The following is an 18,640-nucleotide window of genomic DNA, read 5'->3' as shown; positions in this document are numbered from 1 at the left end:
AGCTGGAGGGGGAATGAGGGCAGGCAGTTGGGGAGAGGAACAAACATATGTTAGCCCAAAACATTAATTTTGAAATGTTATATATGTTGGCTTATGTGAAAAAGTTTCAGCATGTAAAAATTTACTAATCTGTGTGATTTTCTCTATGTTTTACTTCATATTTAGAAAGTTTTAAAAACTCACAAGTTAAGGGTTTTTCTTAAATGACATGCAAAGATAATTGGGTGACAGCAGATTTTGAAAGCTGACAGAGGACAAGTCACTTCAGCAGAGTCCTTTGATTGGCACTGAAGAATATAACCATGGAGGCTGAGGAGATGGCTCAGCAGTTGAGTGTATACTGCTGTTTCAGAGGACCAGAGTGCAGTTCCCAGCACCCACATCAGCCAGCTCACAACATGCTGTAACTCCAGCTCCAGAGGATCCTGCTCCTTCTGGCCTCTGCAGTACCTGGATTGAGCATGTGTGCTCTTCATTTGCCCACACACACAACTGGCAAGGACAAATGGTTAATGATTAGTGAAGAAATACAAGATAATGAACGGATGAGAGATGTTCCAGTTCATTAATACAGTAAATAAGTCACCAATGAGTCACTGCTTTACATCTATTGGCCTGGGAAACATCAGAAGGCTGGTAGTGCTGATTGTCATTGAGGACATGACAGCCAGAGCCCCTGACAAGCAGAAGGCAATCAGGTTTCCAGGGAAAGCCTCAAGTTCCTGAGAGCTTCTAGCTAGAGCTAGTCAACAGAATAGACATGTTATTTAGAGTCATGGGTCTAGACAAAGCCTTTAAGAGGGAATAGAGAGAAGGAAGTGAGAGGCTCCTGGGGCTGAACTCTGGGGCCACCAACACCTGGAAGTCAGGAACCAGGGGAAGGAATCATGTCCAACACTTATGAGTCTGCAATTGCGGGATGAGGTCTGCAAAGTGACCCCCCAGATGTAGCAAAGAGAAGTCATTGGTGACCATGACCAGTGGCTTTGCTGGACTGGAGGGAGAAAGCTTGACTGGTGTTGAAGGAAAAGACATGAAGACAGAGAACACTGAATAAAGAAGTCTACTTTCTGTTTTAAGATGGGACATGGTAGTATGCTTACTTACCGAGGGGAATGACTCATCCGAGAGGGATGACGGTGCGTGGGGTTGATTGTAGGAGTGAAGTTCTTGATTAGGCAAAAGATGGTAGGGGTCCACAGCACATGGAGAGAAGGGAGGGCGAGAGGAAGAGGAGAGCAAAGTGGTGATGACAGTTTTTACTTTGGGTTAATAGTCGTTGGGGTAACCGTGACTGTTAAACACTAGCTTTCATTTGCTCAGTGAAAACATGAGAGGAAAGAAGCGTGAGATCTGAGCTACAAATGTTGCCAGGAGAGTGGAAATGCAGACTGACCTGGAGAACATGATTGTGTCGCAGGCAGTGTGAGACTAGAAAAAAAAAAAGAAAAACCACACAGCATGAGGAAACATATCTGAATTTCTTTTTTTAAAGTTTGGATATGTGTTTTACTTTCAAGCAGGGCTGTCAATCTGAACACAAGTGATGATAAATGCTTGGGGCTGTGGATGTAGCTCAGCCAGTGAAGAGGTTGCCTACCATTCAGGGAGTTCTGACTTTGATCCCCAATATCACAAAAACTAAGTGTAGTGGTGTGTGTGTCTATAATCCCAGCCTCAGTGGGTGGGAGCAGGAAGGCCAGAATTTCCATGACATCAACAGCTTCATAGTGAGTTTGAGGGTGCCCTGGGGTACAGGAGACCCTGTCTCAATACTAACAACAAAAAAATGCTATGATGAAAAGTAAACCAGGATGCTGATCAGGTGGCCAGGGAAGCCATCTGTAAGGGAGCAAATCTTCATGGAGATCGGACTCTCTGCTGAATCAGGGATGATATAAAAGGAGCAGTGCATGCCAAGGCCCTATGACAGAGCACAGCGAGTGATTTCAAGTGATCCTTATACATGTCTGGGAATTACCCGTCAGGCCTCACTGGATGTTGTATCTGGAGCCTCAGTGACTTGTTTGGTTCTAATTTTGATGATTTGTAGCACCTGGTGCTCTGCCGCTGGAGTTGTTAATGTGCCATAAATCTGTCCCTTTAAGTGGCATCATGTGCCTAGCTTCGGCCCAGCTATAATTGCAGTTTGGCTTTTGATTAGAGGAAGCCCCCTGTGCCGCTAGCTGTGAGCCTGCCAGGACGGCTAGACATCCTCCCGCAAGGCAAAGCAGGGATGGGCCACTGAGGGTCCCGGGGAGGTCAGAGCTCTGATGTGCTGGGACACAGCTTCCTGGAGACTCCCTGCAGGGCCACTGGGGTGCCAGTCCTTCTTCCAGGATGCTGGCACATCTGTGGAAAGGGAGACCGGAACTCCGCACCCCCTTTCATGCAGAAACTGAGGCAAGGCTTTCTTGGATGTCCATTTTGAATTTCGGGCCATTCAAATAACTCACTAAATGCTGACTGAACCAGTGCTTAAGCCAGGAGCTGAGCAAAAGCCCAGGTTTAAGAGCCAGAGAGCTATGATAGCTAAGCTCAGGGGACGGGGAGCAGTTCCCGCTGGGGTATTACTGCCCAAATGTTCTGTTTCAGATCAGCAATTCAGGACACTCAGTCTGGACACTTGAAATCAACTTCAAACTGGAACCACTTCAAGGGTAGAAGCAAGTACTGGAGGTGGGAATGGATCTGAGCATCACTGGATCCTTTTCCTTCCCCATCTCTCCTCTCCCTCCTCTTTTCCCTCCGTCCCTCCATCCCTCCCTCCCTTTCTTCCTTATTTTCTTTCTTCCTTCCCCCCTCCTCCCTTCCGGTTCTTTTCCTTCTGCATTTCCTTTGTCTGGTCTCCTTCTCACCATCCCTTACCCGAGTATTTTGTAACTTGTCTTATGAAGCTCCTGGTCTAGAGAGAAAGGCAGACATGGCAGAAGCTGGAAGAAACTAAAAGGGTACAAATATATGACCAGAAGTAATAGGTGGCTCAGGGACATGTTTGCTAGGAGTGATAGGCAACAGCTTGCCAAGCAGAGGCTGGAGATCAAGAACCAGGCCATTGGGACAGCTGGCAGGAGAAGTAGCCAGCATTGTGTGGGAAAAGGGCAAGCCAGCATGGTGGAGCACCTGAGCCAGGGAAAGAGGGAGCTAGAGATGATTCAGAAGGGATCCCTGGCTGTGGGTCACACTGGGACCTGCATACTGGATTTGAAGAAGGTTTGTAAGACTTTTTACAGGTCTAGTTCTGGCTGCTGTGCAAAGGATGCCTTGGTAAGAGAGGGAGAGTCAGGGAAGGGGAAGGCCTCTTTGAGTGCCTGGTAGGAGCACATGGAGTTGTGACTCTGGTGTAGCCGTGACTGTGGGAAAAAGAGGAGTCTGGAGGATACACTGGAGGCAGACTGGGCAGAATATACCTAAGGATCTGGAGCACCAGAGGGGAGAAGGGAGCCAAGGCCAAGTGCAAGGATGTTATCTGAGAAACCAGAGGACCAAGCTGCTGTTCCTGAGATGAGGAAGACAGAGACATGGTGTGTTTGGAAATAGTCAGATGTGGAGCTGAGGGATGGCTCAGTCTGTAAAGGGCCGCTGCATAGGAATGAAACCCTAGGGGTGTCTGTAACCCCAGCACTCACATAAAAGCCGGACATAGAAGTGGGTGTCTGTAATCTCAGAACTCAGGGAATGGGACAGGCAGATCCCTAGAGGTCATTCAATAAGCTCCAGCTTCAGTGACAGACCTTCTCTCAAAAACTAAAGTAGAAGGGGCTGGAGCATTGGCTGCTCTTCTAGAGGACCAAGGTTTGATTCCAAGCACTGGCATAGTAGTTCACAAACATCTATAACTCCAGTTCCAGGGAATCCTCTTCTGGCCTCTGTGTGCACCAGGCACATACATGGTGCACAGACGCACATGCAGCCAAAACATCCATATACATCAAATAATAATTAAAAAATAAGGTGTATATCAATGGAGGAAGATCCCTGATATCAACATCTGGTCTCCACTTGTGCATCATAAACATGCAAACACACTTGTACACATCTGTACACATACTCACACACTTGCATACACAACCACACACACCAGTGTACACACATGTACACATGCCAGTGTTCATGCATCCACACACAAATGTACTAGCGTGCATACACACACACACACACACACACACATGTTCTAGCACACACCTCTGCACATACCCACAGGAACACTGAGCACACCACAGAAAAAGAAAACAAAAGACAAACTCAGCCCTGCAGACATTAGATCCCTGTACTCAGGCAAGTGAAGATGCTGGATGACTGGCTGCTGCTGGGTTGAACTCAGGACAAATGTGGGGAAGGGAAGTAAATGAGGCTCCAGCAGTGTGTAAGTCATCCCCTAACCAGTAGTTCTTGGCTGTGGCAACATGCGAGGATCACCAGGGAGGCTTTTAATTCTGGGTTCCTGGGATATAATACAGGGCACTAGCAGCGGGCTCTGGATGATGGGACCCAAGCACCAGTACTGTAAGTCCAACATATAGGCAGGCTCTGAACACTGCTCAAGGTAGGTCATCCTGATGTCTCAGGGCTTGACTCCCAGATCTACAGCATGACCAGCACCTGTAGTTTATTAGAAATGCCACAGCACAGGTTTCACTCGACACCCACAAAATTAGATGCTATGTGGATGAGACACAGCCAACCTATGTGTTCACATGCTGGTATTGGTTTCCCTTCTCTCTGTATCTTTGAGGATGGATGCAATGCTTGGAGCTGTGGCAATTATCTTGCAACCATGAAGCAGCACACTTGTAGACAAAGGCAAACTGACTGATAAACAGCAAAGTGGGATACGCTGGGAAGACCTTACCATTCCTACAGGTCAGAGGCATTAGGATCCTTGACATGGCTGTGCTCATGTCAACCATACACATCTATGTCATCCTTTCCCCACATCCAGGACTTTGGCCATTCCCCACAGTCCCTCAGGAGGATCAGTAAGCCAGGGCTCAGTAGATCTGGGCTAGACTCCAAGATCAATGCAGGTCTGCTACACACAGCTCTCTGCACTCCTTACTTCCATAACCTCTAGGTCTGTGTCCTTCCCAAGAGACACAGGAGGACTCAGAGGGTGTGGTGGCATCATCTTGAGAATAGAATGAAGGGATGGGTACATACTGTCAGACACAGCATGACCCACTGTCCATAGGCATGGCAGAGTCAGGGGGAGGCTATCAGTGGCCAATGGGACCAGGTGCTGATCTCTCACTCTTACAAAGGAAAGCACTTTATTGAGGTGGTGGCTTACAGTTTCAGAGGTTTAGTCCATTATCATTATGGTGGGAGCATGGTGGCTGGATGTATAGTAACATACAGGTAAATATGGCACTGAAGAAGGAGCTCAGAAGCCTACATCTTGATCCAAAGGCAACAAGAAGTAAGCTGAGACACTGGGCGTGGCTTGAGCATATAAGAGACCTCAAAGCCCACCTCCACAGTGACACACTTCTTCCAACAAGGCTATACCCACTCCAACAAAGTCACACCTCCTAATAGTGCCACTCCCTATGAGCTTATGGGGGCCAATTACATTCAAACTATCACATTCCACTCCCTGGCTCCCATAAGCTTGTAACAATATCATAATGCAAAAATTCATTTAGTCTGCCGGGCAGTAGTGGCGCACGCCTTTAATCCCAGCACTCAGGAGGCAGGTGGATCTTTGTGAGTTTGAGGCCAGCCTGGTCTACAGAGTGAGATCCAGGAAAGGTACAAAGCTACACAGAGAAACCCTGTCTTGAAAAACCAAAAAATAAAAAATAAAAAAAATTTAAAAATGCATTTAGTTCAACTTCAACAGTCTAGTCTCAACAATGTTTAAAAGTCTAAAGTTCAAAGTCTCTTCTGAGATTCATTCAGTCTCTTAACTATAATCCTCTGTAAAATTAAAATAAAAAAGCAGATCACATACTTCCAGCATGTAATGGCACAGGATACACATTACCATTTCAAAATATAGAGAAAGGAGCATAGTGAGGAAATACTGGACCAAAGTAAAACCAAAAACCAGCTGGGCAAACTCTAAACTCTGCACCTTCTTGTCTAATGTCAAAACACTCTTCAGATCTCCAGCTCCTTTCAGCTTTGTTGACTGCAGCATACTTCTCTCTCTTGGACTGGTTCCACTCCCTGTTAGCTGCTTCCCTTGGCAGATAACCCACAACTCTGATATCTCCAATATCTTGGGGTCTCCAAGGCAATCCAGGCTTCTTTCAATTTCTCAGCTTCACACAATGGCCTCTCTAGGCCTCCATTCAGGGACACCCAGACACATGCCTGATCTCAGCACCTTTCCTTAGTAGAGGAGGCAGATTCTATAGCCCCTTTCTTCTATCCTTGGCTCCAGAACCATGTGGCTAAAGCTGCCAAGTTCTGCTGCTTGCTGGCAAACATGTCCATGGAACATGGCTGCCTCGTTCAATTATATCTTCACCAACTTTCTATTTTCAGTGGTTTCCTTCACTGCCTGTCTTTGGATGTCTTTGAACTTTATCTGTAGACCAGGCTAGCTTCAGACTCAGAAGCTGCCAGCCTCTGCTTTCCAAGTGCTGGGGGTGCTGGGATTAAAGATGTGCCCCTCCATACCCTGCTTTAAGCTTTCATTTAATTCCTTTTCACAAGTTGGAAATTTAGCTGGGTGGAATCTTGCCCTGAGGTCACCACTCCCTTTATTCCATTTCTTAATCTGTTTATCTCCTTGAACACAGAATTTAGCCTCATTCCACTTCCTGGTACTCTTTTTCTCCTCATATTGTACCTTTTGTATTTTCCCTTTCTCAGATTGTTCCTTTTCTTTATAAATCTTCATTAGAGTTACTATTAACAACCACACAATAGGGTCTATACTATGATGTTTTGAGATTTTCTCTGCCAACAGAATTAATCCAAATCTCTTCACTCCAGCCTCAGGCTGACTCTTTGGACAAGGCAAAAAGCAGCCACATTCTTCACCAAAATATCACAAGAATGATCTCTAGGCAACATACGAAAATTCTTCTCTTCTGAAACCTCTTAAGTCATCCCCACAGTCCAAATTATTCTCAGCACCATTGTCTTTCATGTTCCTACTAATATGATCCATTAGCATTCTCCTACTTTTCTAACCCAATGTTCCAAAGTCCAAATTCCTCCAAATAAAAACATGGTCAGGCCTATCATGGCAAAATCCCCATCTCTGGTACCAACTTCTGTCTTAGGTAGGGTTTCTATGGCTGTGAGGAGACATCATGACCAAGGCAATTCTTTTTTTTTGTTGTTTTGTTTTGTTTTTGTTTTTCGAGACATGGTTTCTCTGCGTAGCTTTGTGCCTTTCCTGGAACTTGCTTTGTAGACCAGGCTGGCCTTGAACTCACAGAGATCCACCTGCTTCTGCCTCCCGAGTGCTGGGATTAAAGGCGTGCACCACCACCACCTGGCGGCAAGTCTTATAACAGGAAGAATTTAGTTGAAGTGGTGACTTACAGTTTCAGAGGTTTAGTCCATTATCATCATGGTGTGGAGCATGGTGGTCAGGAGTGTGGCAGCGTGTAGGCACATGTGGTGCTGGAGAAGGAGCTGAGAGTTCTATATTTTGATTCAAAATATAGCAACAGGAATTGTTTAACAGTTATAGTTCACCCAGCTTCACTATATCTTCATCCTAGGTGGCTGCTTTGTTCAACAATATTGAACCTTATTCCTTCAGGTGATCCTAATGTTCATTTATGAGAGTAGACATAAATCACAGGGCTGGATTGCAAAAACTGTTAAAGTAGGTCAAGGGTTTACTTTCTATTGGTGAAATTATTAAGGCCACTCCATGTAGTTAAAAGGGAGGTTTATTTTGTGGGTTAACTTACAAGTGAAGGGATATATAACAGGGTCTGGGAAAGGTATAGTGCAGTCCAGCAGTGTTCTCTGGAGAACTCTCCTCGGTCTACCTCCAGCATCCAGGGTCCAGGAACCAGGAGAGCCAGTGCATCCAGATCTGAGGTCTTCAGCATCCTCTCTAGGCCCTGCCTTGTAGGCATGACAGTTACTGAAGCCTCAATGGGGGTTGGAACTTCCAGATCAAAGCTGGAATGGCTACCCACTACAACTTTCTTTGTTTAAAAAAAAAGTACTGAGCATCAATTATTAAAATCAGTTACATTCCCCATTTACCCACCACTCACACCAACATGCTAGACATCCCTCTCATTCCATTCATGAACATAGATGCACAGCTTCCTATTGTAGTAGTGTGATTCGCTGCTCCTTGGCTACTTATGCAGTGCCTGAATGAAAAATCACTGGAGTTTGCCTGTGAAACTTGGTCGTATTCACTGATGTTGCTCTGGCTGCCTTAGCCACCTCCATACTACTCAGCTGCTGGCTGGCTGGGCCACTGTCACTGTACTGGTTTGATAAACCCATGCCTCCTAGCATTTGGCTACTGTAAGCACTGCTGCTTGCTCCTGCTGTAGAGTTCTAGAGGAGTTCTACCTATCTGTGAAGCACATTTGCTTTGTCTTTAAACATGATGGCACCAGCACCATCCTAGCTTGCAAACTCAACCACAGCTTCACCAGTGGATCTGCCATCAGGTCCAATCTCATATGCACTATCACAGGGTTGAGTGGTGAAAAAAATATAGATGTCATTCTCAGTAGTTCTTTGTAAGGTAATGTGTCCATTGTGTCCAGTGTTGTACTCTGGGAAATAGAGCCTCCACCCCCATATCTGTGGCCAGATGTTCATGAAAAACAATAATTGAGTTCTCTTCCAAATCTGTCTGAACCAAACTGATAGCTATTGTTATAGCCATTATAATCAACATAGCCTCAGTAACCTCCACCACAAACACCCCACCTCATCTCTCAAAGCCAGCCCCTTTGCCAATGCTGTTATACCCTCTGCCATCTGCAGGTCTGTCATGGAGACCTGGCTGCTGCATGGCCGTCCGTTCTTGTAGTGGATCATAGTGAGTTCCAACTTCAGCTCCACTGCTCTTAAATATTTTGATATGCCAATGCCACATTCTTTCCGCGTGTATCTTTAGAGCCTTTTCAGTGAAGCAAATGTCAGGGAGGCTCCCCTGTACTCATCCTCTGGAAGTCCACCTGCAATGTCATCCCATTTGGCACAGTTTCCAGCCCTGAGAAGAACTGAGCAATTTCTTCCCTGCTACACCCAGAGGGGACTCCTCTACACTGTGCAAAAGACCATTGGCCGTGCCAACTATTTTGAGCTGCATGCTTCAACACCCAATTTGCTTCGATGCTGTTTAACCTGAATACTTCAACATTATCTGTGTCCCATAGTTTCTCTGTCTTTTCCAAGGCTATTTGATTTCATCATCTGTTCCACATTGAACAAAAGCCTCGACACTTAGTCTGCCTTCTCTGACTTAGATGAAATGAATACCTTAAGCCTCATTTTGAATTTTGCAGTCAGAAAAAAAAACAAACAAAAATAAAAAATAAAAAAAAAACCACAATGCTACATTTTATCAGCTGAGCACATCCAGGTTAAGCCCAGGTCCTTTACCAAGAAGCATGTCTGCAAAATTCAAATTATATACACAGAAAACACCTGTGTGTGTTCTCCAAGGAGCTGTGCATGTTTAGAGACATACCCTCCATGTGTTGTGGGGGTGTTGGGTTAAGCAGGATGAAAGTAGTCAAGGGGCATGAATTGGATGATCTATGGAGACATATAATGGGCACATTATTATAGAACAATAAGACTAGCCATCTCCCCATACCTGGCTGCCAGTGAAGGGGAACCTGAAAGAGGATGGTGCCAGTTAGGGACCAAGGGAGAAGGAGTACATGGCTGGCAAGTAGGGGTGAAAGGGAGTTGACTAGTACTCTACAGAAAAGAAGCAATAGAAGCAATCTATATTAAAGGGGGATTTATTCAGTTGGTCTGCACAGTGTGGAGTAGGTAGTCCAACAATGGCTGTCTTCCCACTGGAAAGGACGAAAGCCTGGCAGCTGCTCAGTCTACAAGGCTGGAAGCCTCAGCAGTTTCAACCTGGTGCTGAAGACTTGGGGGATTCTAGGAGAGCCACTGGTTTTTAGTATGTGCTGAAAAGCAGAAGAAGATAGGTTCTGGTATCAACAATGGATGGCAGGAGCAATGGCAGCAACAGAGTGTATGCACTCACCAGTGGGAAGTAGAAGTAGGCAGGCAAAAACAAAAGCTTGTCCATGGGACCTCTTTATGTATGGGCTAGAGATGGAGATGATTGCCCGCTCAAGAAAGGGTCTTCATCCTTAGTTAATGTTTCTAGAAAACACCTTACAGACTCATCCAGAGGCACATCTCTTAGTTGATTCCAAACCCAGTCAAGCTGACAAGAAGAACCATCACAGGGAGATGAAGGAAGATGGAAATTGAAGCCTTCATAGAGGCTCTCCAGGAGGGCTTAGCCCAGGACTGAGGTTAGGAAGTATGGAAAGGCTTTGAAGCTGGGAACCCTGTGATCTAAGTTAGGCCTTCAGAAAAGTCACACTGCAGCTGTGAACAATTGGATCAGGAATGGGGGGGATAGAGAGATTCTCTTAAAACTGTACTTACAGAAAAAGGACATGACTGCAATAGGTCTTGAATGAATAGGTCCCTTAACTTTCTGCACAATATCCCCACGTCTGAATGAATGGACCTTCTAATCCCACTCAGCAATGGGCACTTAGATATCTAAGCAGGGCATGCATCATCTCTACAGAGTCCCATCGCACCCTAGGAGGTAGACACAATGATCGTCAGAGCTGAAATGTGACCTTCCCAACTCCCCAGCCTTAATACCCTTGGCTGGGTAGTCCTCCAGGACAGGCGCCATGAAGCCCTCCAAATTCCATTTTCCTCTGCCTCCCACTCACCCTTGTCTGCCAGTCATGTGGGCGTGCCCCATAGTCCCTGAATGGCATGTCCGCTCCCCATTTCCTCTGATTGAAAGCCAGGTGCTCTGAGGTGGTTAATTACATTCTCCTCTCTGTCCAGGGAGCAGGCTGTCATTCAGCCCAACCCCTTTCTATTTATTTTCTGTTTTCCAGTCTAATTTTGGGCATATTTTTTCTATTTAAAGTTATTTGCTGGCACTAGAATACAGTACTCAAAGAGACAAAAATACCCGAAGTCTTGTTAATGAAGAACAGGGCACTCAGAACTTAGGGAGAAAGTGTATGAAGAAATCTGGCCAGCAGGAAGGGGGAGAGAGCTGGGGTAAGGTGGGCAGGCTGAGAAGGATGCTGGGGAGTGGAAAAGGAGAAGGGTTTCCCACCCCTATCTGGCAGGAAGGTCCTGATGACCTCACCCTCTAGCCTCTCCTTTCCTCATTTGTAATATGGGGCCAGAAAGGACAGGAAATGGACAGGGACAGGGATCAGAACAGGGATTTCTACCTTCAGCAGACTCCCAAGCCAGAGACACAGACTCCTCACACTGGCCTGCACATCTGTAATGATTTTAAAGTGCTCCAGGTGGGACAGGTGAGCAGGCAGGATACAGATGACATTCAGGATTCTGGGAACAATAAAGGGTGTTCATATCCTCATCCTCTCAAAAAGTACAGTTGGAGGCTGGTGGTGTGGCTCAGTGGTAGGGCATTTACCTAGTATGCACAAGGTCTATCCCCAATACTTCAAACAAACACACGAAAACGTTACCAGCTTTCTCTCTACCTGACCACTATCTTATCTTTCTTTATTGATTTTTCCTTCCCTTTCCTCTTCCTCCCCCATTTTCCTGTTCTCTCTCTCTCTCTCTGTCTCTCTGTCTCTCTGTCTCTCTGTCTCTCTCTGTCTCTGTCTCTCTGTCTCTCTCTCTCTCTGTGTCTCTCTCTCTCTCTCCATTCCTCCCTCCCTCCCTTTCTCTCCTTCTCTCTCTCATTTGAGACCCAGGCTGCTCATGAACCTAATATATGTAGCTGAGGATGACCTTGAACTCCTGCCTTCTGCTTTGGTCTTCAAAGTCTCCTAAGTGCTGGGATTATAGGTATATACCACCACAGCCTTCCAGACCATGATCTTGATGGCGCAACAAGAGATCTGGCTCCTCAGTTGTAAGCACACTCCTTTCTCTGTTCATACAGAGTTTAACTTTCTAAAAGTAGAACATGTTTTGAAACACAATGTGGGCAGGTTTGCCTCTCTCCCAGATAAGCTTCGGTGGTTCTGCTCCTAGATCAGGGCTTCATACAGCCAGGAAACCCAGTACCATGAATTTCACCTACCATCCCACAGAGACATCCATCACCAGCAGGGTTGTGAGAGTCCTTTCCCATCATTTCCATATTATTTTGGCATTCCTTTGCCACCAGTGAGCAATCTGCAAGCTCCTGCCCTGTACCCCTCACTTCACACTGGGTTGGGGGCGTGGTCATAGGAGTAAAATAATTCTAGCCCCTGGACATCACTTCTTCAGGCTCATCACTGCTTTCTTCCCCACAAGAATTCTGGAAGATACTGTGTGTTCTATCTTAGTGTAAAGGAGGCAAAGGACTTCCCAGAGCTGTCATGGTGACTGAGTGGCTCAGCTGTCCTTGCACCAAGCAGCAGCCGGTGGTACCAGCTCCTAGGATGGAAGGCACTCTGGCCAGAGAAGGGAGGTCCATGGCTGTTCCTCTGCAGGTCAGCAGCCTCCTACAGAATCATGTGAAGGCACACATACAGAGCCAAAGAGAAGGGGTCTGGGTTCAATCTTCACCTCCTATTCTTATGGATCATTTAACCTCCTGTATCAACCTCCTCATCTGTAAGATGGAAAGAAATGATACTTCTCTCAAATGGCTATGCAAAGGATAGAATTTTACCACTCAAAGTGCAAGACCAGAAAAAGTATTTCAATATAACCAATAGGTATTTGGATCAAATATTAGGGGTGATCTAAATTTTAGATGTCTTTACAAACATAAATATTTATAGACATAAATATTCCAAGTCAATATGGCTAGTTTGATCAAGATCTATTTGGACTAAATTGTAGAAGATGCATTGGAATTTTCCATCAGAAACTTACTTACTCTGTCTTTCCTTTTAGCAGAAAGAGGCCAGGTAGTGGTGGTGCTTTAATTTCAGCACTCAGGAGGCAGAGGCAGGCAGATATCTATGAGTTTGAGGTCAGCCTGGTCTACAGAGCAAGTTCCAGAACAACCAGGGCTAGACAGAGAAACCCTGTCTCAAACAAACAAACAAACAAGCAAAAGTCAGTTTGGTTTGCAGTTGAGTATACAACAACAACAACAACAAAAACCTAACTCTCAAGAGTGAGGCTCTGGGAGACAGTGCATCTCCCTCCAGCTTGGGACTTCTTATTTGAGATCTGTGTTAGATGTGGCTGGTGATGCCCTCCCTCTCCTTCTGATACTCATCACTTGAACAGTGGGGCTGAGACTCTGCAAAGCTGCAAGTCTCTGATAGCCACATTCAAGACCAAGTGGGTGTGAGCAGGGCATGCAGACACATGGCAGGCCTTGGACTCGGGATTCTTACATTTGGTTCTGCTCCTGCACTGTCCCTCCCTTGACCTTGGGAGAGACCCCTCACCTCTTGGCCCTTCCATTCCCTGTCTTTAAAGTAGGTAAGGGCTGCAGGCGTGGGGGGACCTGGCTCAGTGCTTGGCACACAGCAGGACTGTGTGGGGGTCAACTGTCCTCATTGTCACCATGTTCTTGACTCTTGGTCACGATGCTGAGCTGTTAGTTGCATCGTTTCTGCCTCTCCACAAATGAGAAACTGAGGCTCAGAGAGGTTAGGTGACTAACAGCTGCAGAGCTGGTGTTTGGATCAGATCCATCTGCTCTAGAATGCGCAGCCTTTCCTTTTCTAGAGAGCACAGGGGAAATGGAGGCCTCCCATTCATGATGATAGTGCTAAGATTGGGTCCAGGCTTAGTAGGGTCCTGCCCTGAGCCCCGTGTCTGCTGGGTCATGAGTCAACCTCCAGCCAGCTATGCAGGACCCAGGGGACAGGGCCATGGAGGCCCCAATACCAAAGGTTTTCAACAACTGGACTTCATTTGAGGTAGTTACTTTGGAATGGCAGGGGGATGCACAGGAGGTATGGTATCCCCCAGACATGTGGAAGCCGGCTGTCTGCTAATATGGAAAATGATGAAGACAGCTGAATTTTTCATGTTGTGTGTACACTAGTAATGAAGCAGGAGGAATTTGGAGGGGAGGGCTCTGGAATGTGGGGAAAGTGTTACAGATGTTAGAATCAGGAAGGAAGGCAGGCTCTGGTCCCCTTGGGGTTGAGGGGAGCATCTCCTGGCATCAACAGTGGGACCCTGGAAACTGGGAGATGTCTGTAACCTAGGGGCAAGTGTGCATCTGGCATGGCAGGCACAGAAGCAGGGCTTCTTCTCTGGACTGGTTCTGCTCTCTAAGTTGAAACAGGGCCATTGCCATGATGGACGCTTGGAACAAAGTGAGCCTTGCTTCACATGAAGGACAGAGTAGGAGGTGAGGAATGGGGGTGTAGCTTGTTAAATAGTGATTTTTCTCTGAGGCTAAGACTCAGGCAGTCGTAGGAAGCCAGTGAACTCACAAGTCTTAGGAAGCTCCTGAAACTTAACAAGATTCACACCAGGTCTCCCCAAGGTTATATAGACAACAATTGCTAGTGAGAAGGGAGTGTCTGAACAGTGAAACAGCCTGATGGAGTTCCAGGAATGTAGTTGTCATCCATGCTGAGTTAAGCTTCTCAGTGACAGCTGCCTGTAAGTCACCATGCTTCTGTAAGTAATTCCTTCATTCTTACTCTGTAAATGACCCCAATAAACTCACTGATTGGCTAAGTTAAAATCAAGTGGACTTTCTTGTTCAGTCCACTGTCAGTGCCCTATCTCAGGTGAAGAAATGTGTTTACATCTCCCCAAGAAAAGTCACACAATAATCAGGAACTTGGGCTGGGGTGGCCGAGACTCTCAGCAGATCCTGTGAAGTGTGGAAGGGCTTCCTGGAGCTGGCAGGACATAGAGACTGGTTGGGGAAATGAGGAGAACATCCGTATTTAATGAATACTGGTTATGGATAAGGGAGGTTGACCCCATCTGCATGTGCCTATGGGGTGAATGGATAGTCACTGAACTTCACATTATTTCTTGGTTTCTAGGTTCACCCATCCCTTTTGGGTTTTCATTGAGGAGAAAGAACTCTGGGACTCAGTTCCCTTCCCACAGGAGTGAAGCAAGCTCTGTCTTCTGACAGCTAGGATGATCAGCTAAGAACCCAGCTCTGGTCCAGTCAGCTAGGACAGAGGTGGGACAAGGTCTTCAGATAAGCTTAAGTTGTCAGACAAACATGGTTGAGGGGTTCCTTGGGAAGAGAAGCTAGGAACTAGAAGAATACCGCGGAAGTGTCAGTTACCATATACTCTCTTACGCACTAGTTTGATGGTTTGTGGGATATGTAGTTGCCCTTGCCCTCTGCTGGCTACCCACCAGCCCAGCCTCTGATGCGGATCCAGAATGCATTCTGTCATGCCCTCTGTTGTCCTCATCCTCATGGGGCCGTGTGTTGTGTCAATTTACAGCTGCATCTCTTCAGCCCACTCCCCAGCAGCCAGGGGGGTCTTTTCAAAGTATGAACTGAATGGTATTCCTCCATTTCTACGCTGCCTGTGTCCCCCTCCAACTCTGTTGACATTTCTCCAAAATCAAGACTTTTTTGCTTAGGTCACTCCTATCACACCCTTCTACTTCTTATGCCATTTAGTTTTGTTGTTGTTGTCGTCTGTCTGTTTGTTTTACCATGCTCTCATCATCCTCTCTATCCCTAAACATGCTGAGCTCAGTTCTGTCCTGACTCAGTTTGCCACATGTCTTTCAAGCACCATGATAAGATGTAAGTGACAAAAATCCCTGAAATGTTTACAGGCTCAGGCAGCTGTGGAGTGCACTTCTCAGCCCTGTATTAGACAAGGTAGGGCAATGAGAAGCCCTCTTCCAGGTGGTGATACAGGAACCTGGGCTCCCCTCAGCTGTGGCTATTCCATCCCAGGGCCACATCTTTGCATTCAGCCAAGGAGAAGACAAGAGAACATGGAGGAGGTTTGCCCAGTTCTGAAAAATCCCTGTCTGCTCCCATCTAGATGGCAAGAACAGGTCATGGAGTCGTAGAAGATATCTACTGGGTGTAGATAGTCTATGAGCAAGTATTAGTGAAGGGGAACACAGAGTTTAGTTACAGTTAACTACTCAGGCCATGATCACCTTCTCAGAGACATCGTTCCTAGACCGTCTCTTAAGAAAAGAAATATCCCTCTGTCACTACACATCTACTGTCACCATTTAATTTTCTCCATCATCCTTCATCTATGTGTCTGTCTATAACCCTCCTGGAAGGTAAACCCTGTGAGGGTGGGGACTTTGGCCACTCTATACCATATTTCTAGCATCTAGATCAGGGTCCTGCCAATGGCAGCTGCTTTTTGAATTGCTGTCATCCAGACACTAGAGAGGAAAAACATGTTCCAGGCCATCTTATTAAGTTGGTACAATGCTGACTGCCAATCCGGACTCTATAACAGCCCACAGGAGGCCTTGGAGCTTCATGATCAGAAAATACTTTAGAATATGAAACCTGCCCTTGCTGATCAAGAGGTTATAAATCCCAGAAAGGTAAGGCTAATGTCTGAGTCAAGAAGCCTGGGGACAGGGTTGGCTCTGCCCTGGCTTCTGTGACCACCCCTCTTTTGTTTTCTGCTGGCCTTGGTTTCCCAGCCTGCAAGATGAGGGTGGCTCAGAACGGGCTAGGCATCACTCCACATTCTTCACAGCGTGCCAAGGGCAGATGACCTCCCCAGAGCATGGCAGTGCCTTCTTTTTCCAACTGCTGACCTTTGGAGAAAGTTCCCTCCTGGTCTGCTCTCCCTCTGTGGTCTTAATAAGGCTTAATGAGGGGCCTAGCCCCTCAGTGGCCACCAACTCATACTTGCACTCTAGGGCAGGGTAGGGGGAATGTGGCTAATGACAGGGTCCTGGTATGGGGTGAGCTGACAACCTCGGCAGGCCTTTCTGGGCCTCTATTAACAGACCACACAGGGAAATGTCTTCCCAGGGCCCATGATTTTCAATTTTTCCACTGGAGAAGGCAGCTGGGAAGAGGTGGCCAAAAGGCCAGAGACAATCATCTGTGTTTCTCACAACACCATTCTACCCATCCTCTAGCCAGCTACCAACTCACCCTTCTGCCTGCCCTCTCACCTGGCTGTTCACTTACCACCTCCCAAACCTGTCTACCACCTATCCACATGGCCATCCTGTCTACCACCTATCCACATGGCCATCCTTCATCCTGTCTACCACCTATCCACATGGCCATCCTTCCTCCTAACTGTCTACCACCTATCCACATGGCCATCCTGTCTACCACCTATCCACATGGCCATCCTTCATCCTGTCTACCACCTATCCACATGGCCATCCTCCCTCCTAACCATCTACCACCTATCCACATGGCCATCCTTCCTCCTAACCATCTACCAAGTTACCATCTAACCAGCCAGTAAACCATGTAGGCAAAATATGCCTAGCCAACCTCCAACCTCTTCATCCTTCTTCCCATCTCTTCACCCTCCCCTCCACCTATTCATCCATCTTCCCACCTACCCAACTGTCGTACTACTTCTATATCAACCCTTCTACCTATGCATCCATCCACTACACTGTCCATAACAAGCTCAAATGAACAAGACTGAACAACCATGGAGTAAAACTGTAGGTCAAAGGAAGCATTTCTGATTTAAGTTGACTGTCTCTGGTCTTTTGCCACAGCATTGGAAAGCTGACTAACACAGAGTTGATTGAACTCTGAACTGAGTGGAGGCTACATGATGCCTCAGTTCCTACAACCCAACAGTGGGGATCAATAACAACACCAGATTCATGGAGCTGTTGAAAAGACTAAGCCTAAAGTACACAAAAGACATAGAATAGACCCCACCATGGCACATAATGAAGAAATGTTCCTTATTGTGATTTCAGAAGAGCTCCATGAAGCCCAGTGAGAATGGAGCATTTTCCTCCTGCAGTTACTGTTTGCTTGGAGGTCCTCCACACCCGCTGCGGCTGCCCCCTCCCCCAGCTCCTCTGTCTCCTCAGATAGCTCCAAATATGTCTCCTCTGAGTGTGGCTTAATTCAAGCCATTGCCACCAAGTGTCAGGCTGTTGGAGAGGGTGTCAGGGAAGGCCCCTTGGCACTGTCATCCTTCTAATTACCCAGTGCCATGCCCCAAGTTCAAACAGATGTGGCCTGGCAGGCAGGGCAGCAGAGTACTTGGAGGGTGAGCAGTGATGCCAGGCAGGCTTGGGCTCTGTGCTTGCCTGCCTCTCCCTCTTTCTGACGGTGAGAGTAGCTTTATATTTCTGGGGCTCGTGCATCATCTGTAATGGTTAAGACAAGGGCTGCCAAGCAGATGTGCCTTCACGGGAAACTTGATGGTGTCCTGCCCTTGGATCCAGACCCCCTCAACTCTTCTGTTTGTGGAACCCCTTCCTGCTCTTGGACAGTATAACCCAAGGGCAGCTGCTCACGGTGTAATACAGCTTGCCTGTGATGGCTGCTTCCTGATGCAGCCAATATGGCTTCCTTAGAGACTCAGAACGGAGCCTACTCTGAAGGACTGAGCAGAGA

General features: G+C 46.8%; 1 pseudogene; it reads right to left on the bottom strand.

Moving 5' to 3' along the window:
- Positions 1–2,206: 2,206 nt before the first annotated feature.
- Positions 2,207–10,846, bottom strand: LOC118581967 (annotated as a pseudogene).
- Positions 10,847–18,640: the final 7,794 nt, after the last annotated feature.

The sequence above is a fragment of the Onychomys torridus genome, chromosome 4 (genome assembly GCF_903995425.1).
Source record: "Onychomys torridus chromosome 4, mOncTor1.1, whole genome shotgun sequence".
Classification (NCBI taxonomy): domain Eukaryota; kingdom Metazoa; phylum Chordata; class Mammalia; order Rodentia; family Cricetidae; genus Onychomys; species Onychomys torridus.
This window is presented reverse-complemented; position numbering and strand designations above follow the sequence as displayed.